This window comes from Equus przewalskii, chromosome 21 (genome assembly GCF_037783145.1).
Source record: "Equus przewalskii isolate Varuska chromosome 21, EquPr2, whole genome shotgun sequence".
Taxonomy (NCBI): Eukaryota; Metazoa; Chordata; class Mammalia; order Perissodactyla; family Equidae; genus Equus; species Equus przewalskii.
The window spans coordinates 11772166-11787032 of record NC_091851.1 but is presented as its reverse complement, the minus strand read 5'-3'; positions in this window follow the sequence as shown (position 1 = coordinate 11787032).

Here is a 14867-nt window from a genome sequence, read left to right as displayed (position 1 = left end):
CCAATCTTCCCCAGGCTTTTATTTCTTCTTGTCCAGTTGAGTTTAACAACTGAGTCAGTAGTTGAAATTGATCATGACTGATGCTTCTGGACAATTATAACAAGCCACCTCAAGATGCAGTAGTTTAAATCCATAACTATTCATTGTCTCTTGTGAATCTGCAGGTCAGCTGGGTAGTTCTCCAGATCTTGGCTGGACTCACTCATCCATGTGTAGTCAGCTGGTGGGTCAGCTAGTGGCTGGCTAGTCTAGGATGGCCTCAGATGGGACAACCTGTCTCTCAAATCTCTCCAGCAGGCTAGAGTGGGCATGTTTTTATCATGATTGCAGAAAAGCAAGGGCATGAGATTCTCTGCTTGTGTCACATTTCCTTTTGTTCCAATGGCCAAAGCAAGTCACATAATCAAGTTCAGATTCACAGTGGGAGGGGAATACATAGGACAAAGAGAATTCAGGGATCCTATTAATTGGGGCTATGAATGCAACCAAGAGAAGCAATGTATCAAGAGAGTCATGCTATCACCTTCTTGATTCTGATGTCGTCATCATAGAAATTTCTGTGATAATGGAAATGTTCTGTTTCTGTGATGTCTAATATGGTAGCCCCCTGCCACATGTGGCTATGTAAATTAACATTTAATTTAAATGAAATAAAATTAGAAAATTAATTCCTTAATCATAACAGCCACATTTCATCTTAATAGCTGGCAATATAATAATCAACGTTCCTAATATTTCACCCTAAATCAATGAGGTGAAAAATTGTGCTGTTATACTTAGAAGTCCCTATAAAGGTCAAAATGGGCCATGATTTTGATATATTTGAGTCATTGCTGTGCCCTGTTGGGAACTGACTTAAATTGATTAGGTCAAGCTCGGGCCAGTTTATTCTTTGGGGAACTTTCAGTAGCCTATAGTAATGGAGAAGGTGGTAAGTTTCCTCTCCACAGACCTGCCAAAAAGTTGCAATGAAGCCAAGTCTCAAACCTAGCTAGTTCTGTCTCACAGACATTTATTAGCAAACCGATTTAAGAGTCCACACTCTCTGTGCTGTAGGCTCAATAAAGTCTCCACCTCTACTTTTAGGTGATTTAGCAGTACCTTCCATAAAATATTCACCCGAGAAACAGGCAGCTGTTCACAGCAAAGCATACAACAGACGCCGACAACCAAAAATTCTCTTCATTATCTGCTAAATGCTGAATCATTTATGAATCAAGCTTTGGCTACCATTTCTAATTGAGAAGACTCCAGGATACCCTGAATTCTATATCCTGTGCATGCAAAGGTCTGAATGGCTCTCACATATTTCTAACCAACCCAAATATCCTGAGCACCATTAACGTCATCAGTATAAACTCATTTCTAAAATTCATCGTGATCATTAACAAAACTACTAGACTCACTAAAAAAAATTCATTTCTAACATGAATTGTGCTAATTAACAAAATCTCAGGTGTTGTTCTGAGGTAATCATTGCTGCGGAACTTGTAGTAATCACCCTTAGAGGGTGGTCTTTGATGGAGTACAGGCACGGGAGGGTAGATCGTTATTCTGGGCAACCGAATGTCCAGTCGTCTAGATGAAAATGAGTATACACACGTATATACATGCATGCACACATATGTTCTGTATTTACACTGAAGTATCTTAAAGTAAACTTCAGACCACATAATTTAAGGTAAAAATTCCCACTCTTATATGTGGTTCTTAACTAAAATTATGACAAAATCCATGTTTTCCAAAAGGCTGGTTTCCTTTTGTCTTGTTTAAAGTTTTACTAGCAATTTCTAGTTTTAAAACATCGGCGCTAGAAAATGTGCCAAATGTAATTTTTGTTAATTACAAGTTTTAAATTTGTGTTGATTTTGTTTAATACAGGATCAATTTTTGTAGGGATTTCAAGGAAACTTGGAAAAGAGGTGCTTTTTTTATTTATAGATTTTATGTTTCAATACTTCACTATAAATTTTATTTTATATTATTTAAATTCTTTATGCCTTTATTTATGTCTTGTGTTCTTCATCTATCAAGACCTGAAAAACCTTGTTTAAAGTCTTCTCCATTAGTTGTAATTCTGTCCATTTCATCTTAAAGTTTTTAATTTATCCATTTGGTAAGCTGTTATTTTATGCATACCATTTTACGACTGCTAAATTTACATTGCCAGTGTATATTTGAACAATAAAACATGGCACTTTAATTTGAATCATCTTTCATTCAGTGGGAACGTAAACTTTTGGTAATTTATTATTAATATTATTCTGAGAGGGTACAGGATTGATATAATTTCTGAAGACTTGCGTGCTGAAGATTTTATGTTTCTGCCCTCCCACAAATAGTGACTTGACTGTGTATAAAATTACTGGTTTACAATCCTTGTCTTTTCTAGACTCTGCTCCATTATCTGCTGGCGTTTATTTTTCTTTCTTCTGAGGTAGTGTGTTTCTCACCTTGTTTTGTTGGATTTTTCTTTGTTTTTATTTTCGGTTTTTGTATTCTACTCATTCAAAAATGCATCCAGCAGGACTCTGGTTGTGGATTTCTTTCTTCATCTTTTTGTCTGTTATTGTTGGAATGTGTGAGCTTTTTGAACCATTGTACTTGGGTATTTTCTTGAGTGCTTTTCTTTTAAACTTAGTCTTCATTGTATTTGGTTCTGATTTTCCTTTGTTTCATCTCAGCAGATATGCCTATAACTCTGAAGCTCGAATTTTATTCTCTAGCTCCTTATATGCAATTTTCTACCACGTTTCCATCTCTTTATCTTTTATCTTTAAATTCTGAGAAAAATCTCTCAATTCTGTTGTTTGCAGTCTCTGCCCCGACACGGATTACATTTTCAATAATGTTGGATCTTTTTTCTTACCTCTAGTGAAAATTTTAATCAGATTTTCCAATGTCAGTGTCTTTAAAATCCTTCCCTGTCTCCTCACTCACCTTTTGTACCTTACCCTGTGGTTCTGTATTCATCTTCACCTTTTTTTTGTTGTTGTTATTATGGCTTTCTGTTTCTATTTTATATAGATTAAGATGCGACTTCGGTGTCAACAGGGATTCAGTCATTCCCTCAACAATCGCTTGCTGAGCACATATTGCACGCTCAGGAGCACCTTTATTAGTCACAGACATTAAACAAAATAATTACACAAATAATTACATACTGACAAAATCTCAGGGTGCTCTGAGTGTGTGTACTAGGAGACCTACCTTAACCCGGGGGTAACAAAAGGACTTTTCAAGAAGGTAACAGTCAAACGAAAACCCGAATAAAGAGCAGGAGTGAGCAAGTTATGAGAGGGTGGGTGAGAACATGACCGGAATGGGCACAGGAGGTCAAAAATTCTGCTTCCTTCCACTGTGCTCATCCTCTGATTTTTTAGGACAACATCCTTTTTTTCTTGGTCTGTAGAATATTTAGGAGATCACGTGTTGACATCTTCTGTTTAGCCGTGGTTGAGTGAGTTTTTCCTTGGACCTGGTCAGGGCACAGAGCCTGTGGATTGGCCTAAGCTCAGCGTTCGGTCCATTTTGATGATGGCGGAAACTCTGTCTCGTGTCCAAGCGGAACGTGAGCTAATGCTAATGTGTGTAGCTCCTAATCCAATTGTGCCATCAAAACGGATCTCCTCTAGCATGACTCTCCTGGAATGGACCGTATTCCCTACCCAAACTGCCTGACTTAGCTCTCCCAATAAAGAACACCCATGTCCAAAAGGGGCTGCTGGCTTTGCTGGGGGCTTGGATGCCAAGGGTCAACGAGTCAAGGTCAGCCTGATGGGAGGCATTTTCTTCCCCTTTTTTCCCCCGGCAAACAGAGCTGCTCCATGTCGTGAAACAAAGCATGAGCAACCCAGCCTCAATGACTTTATGGAGAGAGAACATTCCTTCCTAATTCTGGGACTAGGTCACTCAGCACTCTTCGTTTCTAGGTCATGTGATCATTTTGTTTTGTTTTGGTTTCTTATCTTCTCTTATTTATATATGTTTTAGTGGTATGTAAGAAGTTATAACAGATGCTACTTTAAACTAGAAGTCTTTGCCTGTATCATTTTTCTTTGAGAGTTCTTGGAACTAGTTGATTTTAAACCCAAAGATTGTTTTGGTGAGTTAAAACATCTTAGCAGAAAGAAAATGCATGTATGAGGGCTGGGTCAGCAGTTTTATTAACTGGTACTTTTATTGTCTGATACGGACCTGCGGGGATTTGGGTCATATAGAGAGATGAGGAAGAGAGAGCATTGCTGTGTGTGTGAGGAGTCCCAGCCCTGACATTAAATGTGACCTTCCTGGAGTCACATTCCCTCTCTGCAAAAGGAGCTACTTGGAAAAGTCAGTGTTTTTTGAGTTGTTCTGCAGTGTTCTAGGGCCTTCTCACTCAAAGCGTGCTCTGCATTTGCTGCATTATATCACCGGAGAGCTTCAGAAGTGCAGGATCTTAGGCACCAATCCAGAGACATTGAATCTGAATTTTAACAAGACTTCAGGTGGTTCCTATACCTGTACTTGTTAAAGATTGAGAAGCCCTTGTCCAGGGTGTGTCTGTGATGCCATAAGGCTCCTCTGGGAGATGATGTGGGAAAGGGGAAGTTAAGGCACTGGAAGAGGGATTCTCTTCGCCATGCTCCCCTCAACCTGCCTCAAACAAGGAAGCCCTGTTTTTTGCCTTTTAAAAAATTAACTAGCGGTGCCCAGCTATTTCCTTTGAGAAAATTGCTCCTTTTGCAAATAAGAAAATTATTTGACTAGATGATCAACATTCTTTCAGCTTAAAAGTTTCACAAATACACTTTCTTTCAATGACAAGACAAACGAAAATTTATTAAAGCTTTAGAGTAAAACAATATAATATCAAACATACAAACTTGATTTCTTGAAGTCCACGTAGGATTAGCTTGAGATAGGATGGCCAAAAATCCAGGAGCGGATGCCCCGTTTTGTGCAGAAGGGAAGAAATTGATCCCACCCCACCCCCAAGACCAAGGAGACAAGCTGGTGCCTGGACTCCTACAGAGATCACGGGAGAGACAGGGCAGCTCCCCGATAGTCCCAGCCTCCAAGCAAAGTTTTAGGGAATGTCACATTTTGGCATAAGGCATAGAATTGTCAAATGGCAAATTCTTTCTGCAATAGCAAGATGTACTTGTGTTGCATTGATGAGGATTACTTTGGGCTGGTTACTTTTAGAAACTGCAGACTGGAAGGAGGCTCTGAGGAGTGGAATTTGCTTGCCCTTTGATGAGAGACATTTGCATTTGTGAAGGAAGTCTCCACCTGTGTGGGTGTCTCCCTCTCTGTACCAGGAGGAAGCAGGGATGACCTTATCTCTAGAAACTCTTAATCAGGAAGCATAGAACATCCTGACTTAATCTGATCTAATTCTTATCTAAAGTTATAGGACCATCCGATAACCAGACCCCACCTGCACTGACTTTTTTTTACATATTCTTTCCTTTGTCTTGTAAAGAGATAACTCACATACCTATGCCTTATAAATTTAGCTCTAACCGTCAACCCGTTACAGCAGCTCTTCCTGCCCATGGGTCCTGTCCCCATGCCTGCAGCTCTTCACTGCCCATGGGTCCTGTCCCCGTGCTATTCCACACTATTCTCTGAATAAAAGAGCACTACTGCCAGACCTTGAGAGTCCAAGAAATCTTTCTTTTGACTCCTCAGCTCGCTGAGCCCACATCAATATCACAAGATGGATTATTAGTTCAAATTTGGCAACAACAAAAAATTCAAATATTCACTTATCCCCTTCGCTACCTCTCAGCTATTGCCATGGTAATGCTGCATAACAATCACTCCCAAACTCAGGGTCTGAAAGCAGAAGTATTTTTTTAAATTTCTCACAGATCTGTGGGTTGAACTGGAGACTTGCTGACCTCTGCCAGGCTGATTCATTTTCTGAGGTGTGCCAACATGAGGACCAGGACTGGCTGGCCAGAGGTGGCTTCTGCTGACATCACTCGGCTCTCCTCCCTGAGTCTGTCACATCACTCTATGAGGCTAGCCTGTGGGTTCCTGTTATCACAGGAAATTGCAGATAAGCAAGAAAGGAAGCAGAAGTGCACACGTGTTTTCCGTGCCTTTGTTTTCCTCCCATTTGCTAACAGCCTATTGGTCCATACAAGTCATATGGCCAAAGCTGTGTGGGAGGGGCTAGAAAGCTACAGGATAAAGAGTATGGTTACAAGGAGGGCATTAATTCAGTGCATTAAATTAAATTGCATTTAAATCAATTAAATATCAAGCTACCACACATAATGTTACACAGGAATTGGCAGAAATCCAGCTGAAGAAAGACAATTCTCACTATAAAAAGGAGTCCTGGAACAGAGAGACCTCAGAGAGATGGATCCCAATGACCTACAACAAGAAATGATAAACACTAGTACAAAGTGGATAGATTGATGGCTTTTTAATATGCTGGTTGGATGGTGATAATATAGGGAAAAGCATATGGCAAACACTCTATTTCTTCCTATTTCTAGCTTTGGAGATATCATGCCCTTTCTCTCATATTTACTCACTAAAGAAAAGCTAAATATGTTATTGCCCAATTGATTTATGGCCAGTTCAACTTTACTGGGTACAAGTGTGGCATTTATGTGTGACCAATTATCCCTGCCAAGCCCTTCGTCCATGGCTTACTTAGGCTCCTGCCATGGTCTGCCTTTACAGTGCTTTTGTGGAAGCATTTGAAAAAGCCAAGTGGCTGACAATTACTGCAAGATGCTTTTGTCCCTTAAATCTTAGAGTCAGAAGTAAGCTGCACAACCCACCTGCCCCTTTATCCCAGAGAAAGCTTTGCAGGAGATGTCCAGCCCTGGGAGGGAAGACTCAACCCAAAAGCTGTGAACTGCCCTATGTCAGTAATAACCCAAATTAATTTGAGTCTTGTTTTCCCTCCTCTTGGAGCCAGGAGTGTATTGGGTATGAAGGTTAATGCAGTGCAGTCTTATCTCCTCTGGGCAATTTTGCTGACTTGGAATGGTTTTGTGTCTCCTCCCTAGGCAGGAAATGTGCTTTGCCATAATGATAAGGAGAATGGCAAAGAGGTCAATCCAGGGAGATGAGGATGCCTACCAATGGCTCCCTGTGCTGTGCAGGGTTATGATGAATCTAGGAAGTGAGAGGCTGCAGCTAATTTTAGTTCTGAGTAACTCAGTCTCTAAGGGGTTCTTTCAAAAGATGCAAACAACTCAACAGAACCTTGTTAAAAAGACTTCATCCTGCGCATCCAGGGAGAGACCCGCACATGATTTTTACACAGGAGACGACTCAGCCCCAAGTCAGCCCAAAAGAAAATCAGATTTCGATACCTTTTAAGAATCTATTGTAGGGGAGGAAAAAGTCTTCCTCAACCCTCTTAGGGGCCTGGCTGAGTCTCAAAATTCAACTGACAAAGACAGATTAACAGGAGAAAAGCCTATAGATTTATTTAATATAAGTTTTAAGTGACACAGGGGCCTGTGGAAGGAAATGAAGACCCAAAGAAACAGTTCAACCTGAGCATTTTTGTGCAGGCTTGACGAGGAGTGGACAGTCCTGTAGAACTGTGACAGGTAAGGAGCAGGAGATCGTGAGGAAGCTGGGGGAGACTTAGCAAGGCCTGTCTGTTCACATTCCTCTCAGCATCCCTTTATCTTCAGAGATAAGGATGGTCCTTTCCTCTGGGCATAGGGAGGGCACCTCTCACAGGAGAGTTTTATGACCAGTTTCGAGGGAGAAAGTGGGGGAAGGTCAGAGTGATGTTCCTGCTTCTGCTGTTTTCTCAAACTCCTTCAGCTGAAAATATTCAATATGCCAAGGTGCCATATTTTAGGGTAGCAGGTCCTGAACCCCATCACTATCATGCTCATTTCCCATGCCATTGATAAATTAGAATAATTTGCTCCCTGACTTGATAAAAAAGAACAGGAATTGATAACAACTCCCTTCTAACCATTAATTCAATTTTTTTTTGGTGGCAAATTCTCTCAGGCCTTGAATGCTAATGAGGTGCCAAGAAGCACTGACAGGAATGATGCATAGTGAGAAGAGTTCCCATCTAACTTCTGGGCAAACTTTCCTTAAAAAAAGCCTTACGGGTCCATATGCATAAAAAATAAGGAGGAGGAAGCTCTTGGATAGAACCCGAATATTGGTCCTGTCTCTTGCTCTCATACATTCCTTGTCTGCCTTCCCTGACCTCTTTTCTATTTTCTTTCTCCAGCTCAGAGTGCTGTCTACCCTCCCATTCAAAACCTGGCTTCTTCAGCTCCTGTTACCAAACTCTCTACTTTAGTCAAGAAGGTCTTCAAGATATTCTAGAGGCAAAAATGATAGGCCTCCAAAGGAATGAAATATAATATGAATAAGTGAATGAATGGCTGAATGGAAAGGTGAGAGAATTAAGCGCATATATCAACAACGTTGTCATTCCACACGTAATCAACATAAAAGTACTTTGTATTCTTCCAAATCCAGCATGTGTTTTGTACTTATAGCACATCTCAATTTGGACTCATTGCATTTCAAGTGCCCAGTAACCATGAGTGGCTCTTGGGCCCCATGGCGGACAGTACAGGTCTAAGATGAGCTGAGTTCTGAGGGGAGGTCCTGTTCCCTTCCCTACTGGCCCCAAGCTGAGTAGACGTGGACCCATTGCTCCAGGAAACTGCAGTTGGGAGGCAAGTAGGACTGGGGACTTTAACTTCATGTTTGAGGATGGTAAATTAAAAAAAAATAGTCTTCCATCTTTTCCATTAGTGTGGTTCTGTTTATGAAAGGTGAATGTATTTTAAAACCTGGCAATGGGGTGCATTTTCTACTTGGGCAAATTGGCCAATTCAGTGTTATTACTTTAATCATGCAATGCAGACTTTACAAGCAATTTACCATAGAAACTGAGAAAAAACTGTAGGGGAGCAAAATTTGCCACCCCAAAATATGTCTCTTTGGCAAGAGAATTATTTTAAGCTGATTATTATTGTTATTATTCTTTTTTTTGTCAGGGGATGATTCACCCTAAGCTAGCATCTGTTTCCAATCTTCCTTCTTTTTTCTTCCTTTCACCCCAAAAGGCCCTGTACATAGTTGTGTATAGTTAGAAGTTCTGCTGCTTCTGTGTGAGCTGCCGACACCACAGCACAGCTACTGCCAGACAGGAGGTGTGGTTCTGCACCCAGGCACTGAACCTGGGCCACTGACATGGAGCACGTTGAACTTTAACCACTAGGCCATCAGGGCTGGATCGAGGTTGATTATTTTTAAGAAACAGCAGACTCAGGAATCTTTTCTTTACCTCTCCCTCAGCTGCCTAAAAAAATTTATATAGAAGGCTGGTAACAAGAAGAGAGCTATTACCAGAGATAACTGCAAAGAATACGGGCTACATGTGAGAAACTGGGGGAAACTGAGCAAGGCCTGTTTGCTCACATTTCTCTCTGTGTCCCTTTGTCTCTGCATGGTATGGCAAACATTTGTTTATCAAACATTTGCTCTTTCCATCTTCCTGTGAGTTGTCTTCCTCCTTTTTGAAGTCTCAGACCCCCGCCTCCTTCTCCTTAACTCAGGACGGGTATATAAGCTTCAATGGGTCTCCTATTCTTATGGGGCTCTGTATGTATGTAATTACATTTGTTTTTCTCACATTAATCTGTCTCATGTCAATATAATTCTGGACTAGCCAGAAGAACCTAGAAGGATAGAGGAAAAATCTTTCCTCCTCAACAAAACCTACCTCCTTCCAACTAAAAATATAACAATCTTTATATAAATATGCACAACAATTTGACAAAGAGTTTCTGGGGCACAGTGCTATATTTTATTTCCTTTAGAGAAGTCAATATGATGGATCTGGAACACTATTTGAAAGTGTGAATTCCTCATTTGTATGCCTGGCTCAGGCCTGCTTGGCAGTGTCTTCATTGTTGAGTCAGTCCATCAACTCTCACGTTTCTATATGTTGAATGGTGCTAGAGGAAAGGAGGGAAGGGAGAAGACATTACCAATATTATCATCTGCTTTCTTTCTATATCTTAAAAACAAACACTGACAAATTAATATGGTTGATTTGTAAAATACTTTCTCCAAGAAAAATAGTCATTAGATGGGATGTAATATTGTGATTTATAATAGGAAATACACATTTGGTCTTTGTCCCATTTCTGTCACAGAGTTCCCAAAACCTTGGAATTTCCTAAATGATGAGTTCAATAAAGGTGGTTTTTTTTGTTATGTTAATAAGATGACTTTTGGAAAGCACCTAAGGATGGGGGATGGTTGCCAGTGGAGCCAGCTGTGTGATTAGTGGGTTGTAACTTTCAGTCCCATCCTGCTACCTCTGGAAAGGGCAGAGGGGCTGGAGGTTGAACCAATCACCAATGGCTAATTATTTAATTAATAATGTCTATGTAATGAAGCCAGGATAAGAACCTAGAAGGAGGGAGTTTGGAAGGCTTCCACATCGGGGGACCAGAACACTTCCACACACTACCATGCCAGTCCCCAAACTCCACAAGGACAGAAGATCATTTGTTTGGGACATGAAAGAGGACATGAGTGGAGCCATATTACATTAGAGCCAGAGCAACCATTTCAGAGGAATTGCCTTGCACGTCTTGTTTTTTTAATCTTCCAAACTGGACCACATTGCCAGCATTCCAAGAAGTCAGTAGGAACAAGAATACCCTGCGTAAGGATTGATGAAATTTGACTTTGCTGATGATCAAATTGCTAATCAATCAATGAAGTACAAGTCTGTCCTTTTTGCCTGATGACTGAATCTCAAGTCTATCTACAAAGTAGAAACCTAGCCTTACCTCATCTAGTATCAATGTACTCTTCTTTAAGATAACTTACTTCATCTTCCTCCATTTTCCCAAAAAAATCCCTAAACCCCTCACCTGTAAGCTGGACACTATTTGGGTTTATACCTGAATCTGTGCTCCCCAAATTGCTATTCTTTGATCCCAAATAAACTCTTTGCCTCTTAAGCTGGTTTCTGGTTTTGTAGGTTGACAGGGACCTTGCCCTGTATATCTCTTCCTCTGGCTACTGATTCATATCCTTCAATATCCTTTGTAATAAACCAGTAATCTAGTGACTAAATGGGTTTCTTGAGTTCTGTGAGCCACTCTAGCAAAATAATTGAATCCAAGGAGGAAGTGGGAACCTCTGATATATCACCAATTGGTCAGAAGTATGGTTGACAACTTGGACTTGCAATTGACATCTGAAGTGGAGGGCAGTCTTGTGGGACTGAGCCCTTAACGTGTGGAATCTGATGCTATCTCCAGTAGATAGTGTTCAGAACTGAGTTGAAGTGTAGGACACCCCCCTGGGGTCTGAGAATTGCTTGGTGGTGTGGGGATCCCCCTCCACACACACACACACACATACTCATACTGGAACTGGTATCAAAATCCTTATGGGACAAGTGACAAAAGTTACAAATAAATAGCAGTGTTCTCCCGGTTGCAGTCTAACAGGGGAGAGGAAGTTGAATCCCATGTAATTGTGAGAGGAATATGAGAATTATAAGACTGTGTTGAGGAGGGAGCTGAGACCAGCAGTGGCCTGGTTCCTGGAAAGATATAGGCATTAGTCCTCTATCTACCTGCTTTTCCTCAGGCCTCTATCCATGCTCTTTTTTTTGTCTTACTTTGTATCCTCTCTTTGGCATTATCAGGGAGGAAAAATTTTCCTTCTGTCCTTCTAGGTCCTTCAACTGGCCTAATAATTAAATTGACATAAGATAGAATAACAGGAGAAAGACAGAAGTTTAATAACATGTATACATGGGAGAGACCAAGGAAAACTGAGTAACTCCCTGAAATGGTGGAAGCCCTCACCTTAAATACCATCTTCAGCTAAAGACAAAAGTGTCTGTTGAGGTGGAGAGTCATTTATGGAAGGTTACCAGGAAAAGCACACTAAACAAGACTAAGGTTGTTACGCAGCTTTAAGTCTTGCCTTCTAGAGATAAAGTCATCCTCCTTTTCCCCACACAGTAAGGGAGGTGCCTTTACAAACGGGGGATTTGCCTTACAAATGTAAATGCCTTACATAAAGGCAACTTCTACTTGGTTTTCAGAGCTTTTCTTGTGTCCACAGTTTCTTAAAAATAATGAGCCTAAAATAATCTTTATGCCAAAGAGACAAATTTGGGGGGTGGAAAATTCTGCTCCCTTCCAGTGTGCTCTCACCCATTCCCAAGGCTTCACTTGCCATGTGTATTTCACCTGAAAATTCCTAAACCTTTCTCTGGCCTGGACCAAACTCTGACACTCTAGAACACTCTATCCAGTTGCATTCTGGACATTCTTACTCCAGGTCTCTCCAGCAGAGCAAACTCCAAACGACAACAGCCTCAGCTTTCTCTCTCAAGCTCCTCTTCCTTCTACCTTTCCTTTCTTGGTAATGGGATCTCATGTATTGCTGGAAAGCCAGGAAACATGAATGACTCCTTTCTCTTCCTCATTTTCCACCTTCCACTAGCCACTGAGTCTTGTGCATGCTATTTCTGGAATACCACTTGAATCTGTGCTTCTTTTTAGTTACCAGCACCCCATCCACCTCAGCCCAGGCCACCATCATTTCTCACCTGGATTGCACAGCAGCTTCCTCATAGACCTCCTGCCCCTGATTCTCACCCTTTCTAATTTGTCCTCCAAGCTTCAGAGAGAGGGATTTCTTTTATTTATTTATTTTTTAGGAAGATTAGCCCTGAGCTAACTACTGCCAGTCCTCCTCTTTTTGCTGAGGAAGCCTGGCCCTGAGCTAACATTCATGCCCATCTTCCTCTACTTTCTACGTGGGATGCCTACCACAGCATGGCTTGCCAAGCGGTACCATATCCTCACCCAGGATCCGAACCAGTGAACCCCAGGCCGCCGAGAAGCAGAATGTGTGAACTTAACCACTGCACCACCGGGCCGCCCTAAGAGGGATTTCTAAAAGAGGCAGATGTGATTAGTTGCCTTCCTGTTTCCATCATTGAGTAGTCCCCAAGATAAAAGTGTAAATTCTATGGTCTTTCATGTTCTGGCCTCTGCTAATTCTTTGATGACTCTATTGAAACTGGGGGCCAACTTGCTTTAACTGTACTCAGTTAGTTGTCAGTTTGCAAAAGTAGTTAGATAATGTGTTACTAAAACCCACCCTATAGACACCATCTCTGATGTTTGTGTCGCCATAGTAACAGGTACTTAAGATTTTCAGAAACTGAAAGTTGATTCTTTGTCCAGTTCAGGTTTGTTAAGACCACTAACTCATCAACTGGGCCTGCCAAGATGACTGATAGGTGACCCTTTGACATGAGGGGGAGTGAAAACTCCACCTTCAGATCATGCTAATACCACCGTGTTGTGACCATATGTTCTATGGAGAGCCACGAAGCTTGACTATGCTCATGCACATCATCAATTACCTCACTCTTCCTTCACTCTAATCATCTATTCCCATCCTTCAGACCACCCTGCCCCCCTTTATCCCATAAATATCCCTAATCCCCATTTTTGGGAAGTCAGATTTGAGAGTTGTTCTCCCATCTCCTTGCTTGCTGCCTTGTGAATAAACACTTTCTCTGCTACAAACTCATTGTCTCAGTAATTCATATTTCATGAGGGGGGGCAAAGTGAACCTGGTTGACAACACTATCACTTGCCTTTCCTTGTCCAGTTCTATATCAGTGGTTCTTAAAGTGAGGTGCTAGGTGAGCTGCGTCAGCATCATCAAGAAAATTGTTAGAAATGCAAATTCCAGGACCTACCCAAGACCCACTGAATCATTAACTCTGGTCCAGCATCCTATATTTTAACAAGGCTTCCAGGGAATTCTGATGCACCTCAAGTTTAAGAACTACTCTCATTAAGAATGACTAGAGCACATGCTCAGTCATGTAAAACAAAAAACAAATCATTGACTTAGTAAGGGAAGACTTTATTCTAAAGGATTATTGCAAGGGGATGAAAAGAATGTTATAATAGGGAGAAAGAGGCTATTGCAATAAGGAGAATGCTCTGTTTATATATCTGCAAGCATCTCAAGGGTTAAGCAAAGAGGACTTTTCTTTTATAGAGAAGAGTGAAAAAGGCTAGACAGAACCTGGAGTGGGGAAGTGGGATGGAGGAGAGTGACATGACAGGATAGTACATCAGAGAACGTTTTACCTTGAAACAAGCTCTTCTCAAGAGGGGCTGTGAAGAGGAGTGTGTGCCATTTCAGGGTGAAGGTGGGTCAAAGTTCAGACACCTGGGAGAAGGAGAGAATCTTAACCAAAGTTTAGTTATTAAGCATTTTCTTCCAATTGATCAGCGGGGATGAACAGGTTAGCCCATCGTTTATGAGGCAAGGATGGAAATTTGGAGGGTGTGTGTCTGGCTTTGTCTAGGGAGTAAACAGGGAGGTCATTGTGCATCTTTTCTAAGTCCTATGAGGAAGGATGGCTCTTTGCCATACGTGTTCTACATGAAAAAAATTGTAGGGGGACTGCTTAAGCTTTGCTGTTTTCCAAGAGCACAGGGCTCAGGTAAATTCCTGCTGTGTCCACTCTGAACTCTGGGCCTTCACCCTTGCTCTTCCCACTGCCTGGAGCACTCTTGCTCAGTTCTCTTCATCCACTCTCTCCCCACCTTTTCACACATTCATTTGGTCCTGCTGTCATCTAACTGAATCTTCTTTCATGCTAGACACTACTTATGTCATCTCCACTTCATATCTCCAGTCCTGACACAGTGCCTGGCACCTAGCTGGAGTCAACACATACTGAACAAATGAAGGAAAGTAGAAAAGTTTCTTGGAAGATATGTCAATTTGAGAAACTCCTAGTGCATTGATAATAATCTCTCAAGACCTTTTTTTGTCTTTTCCGTCTG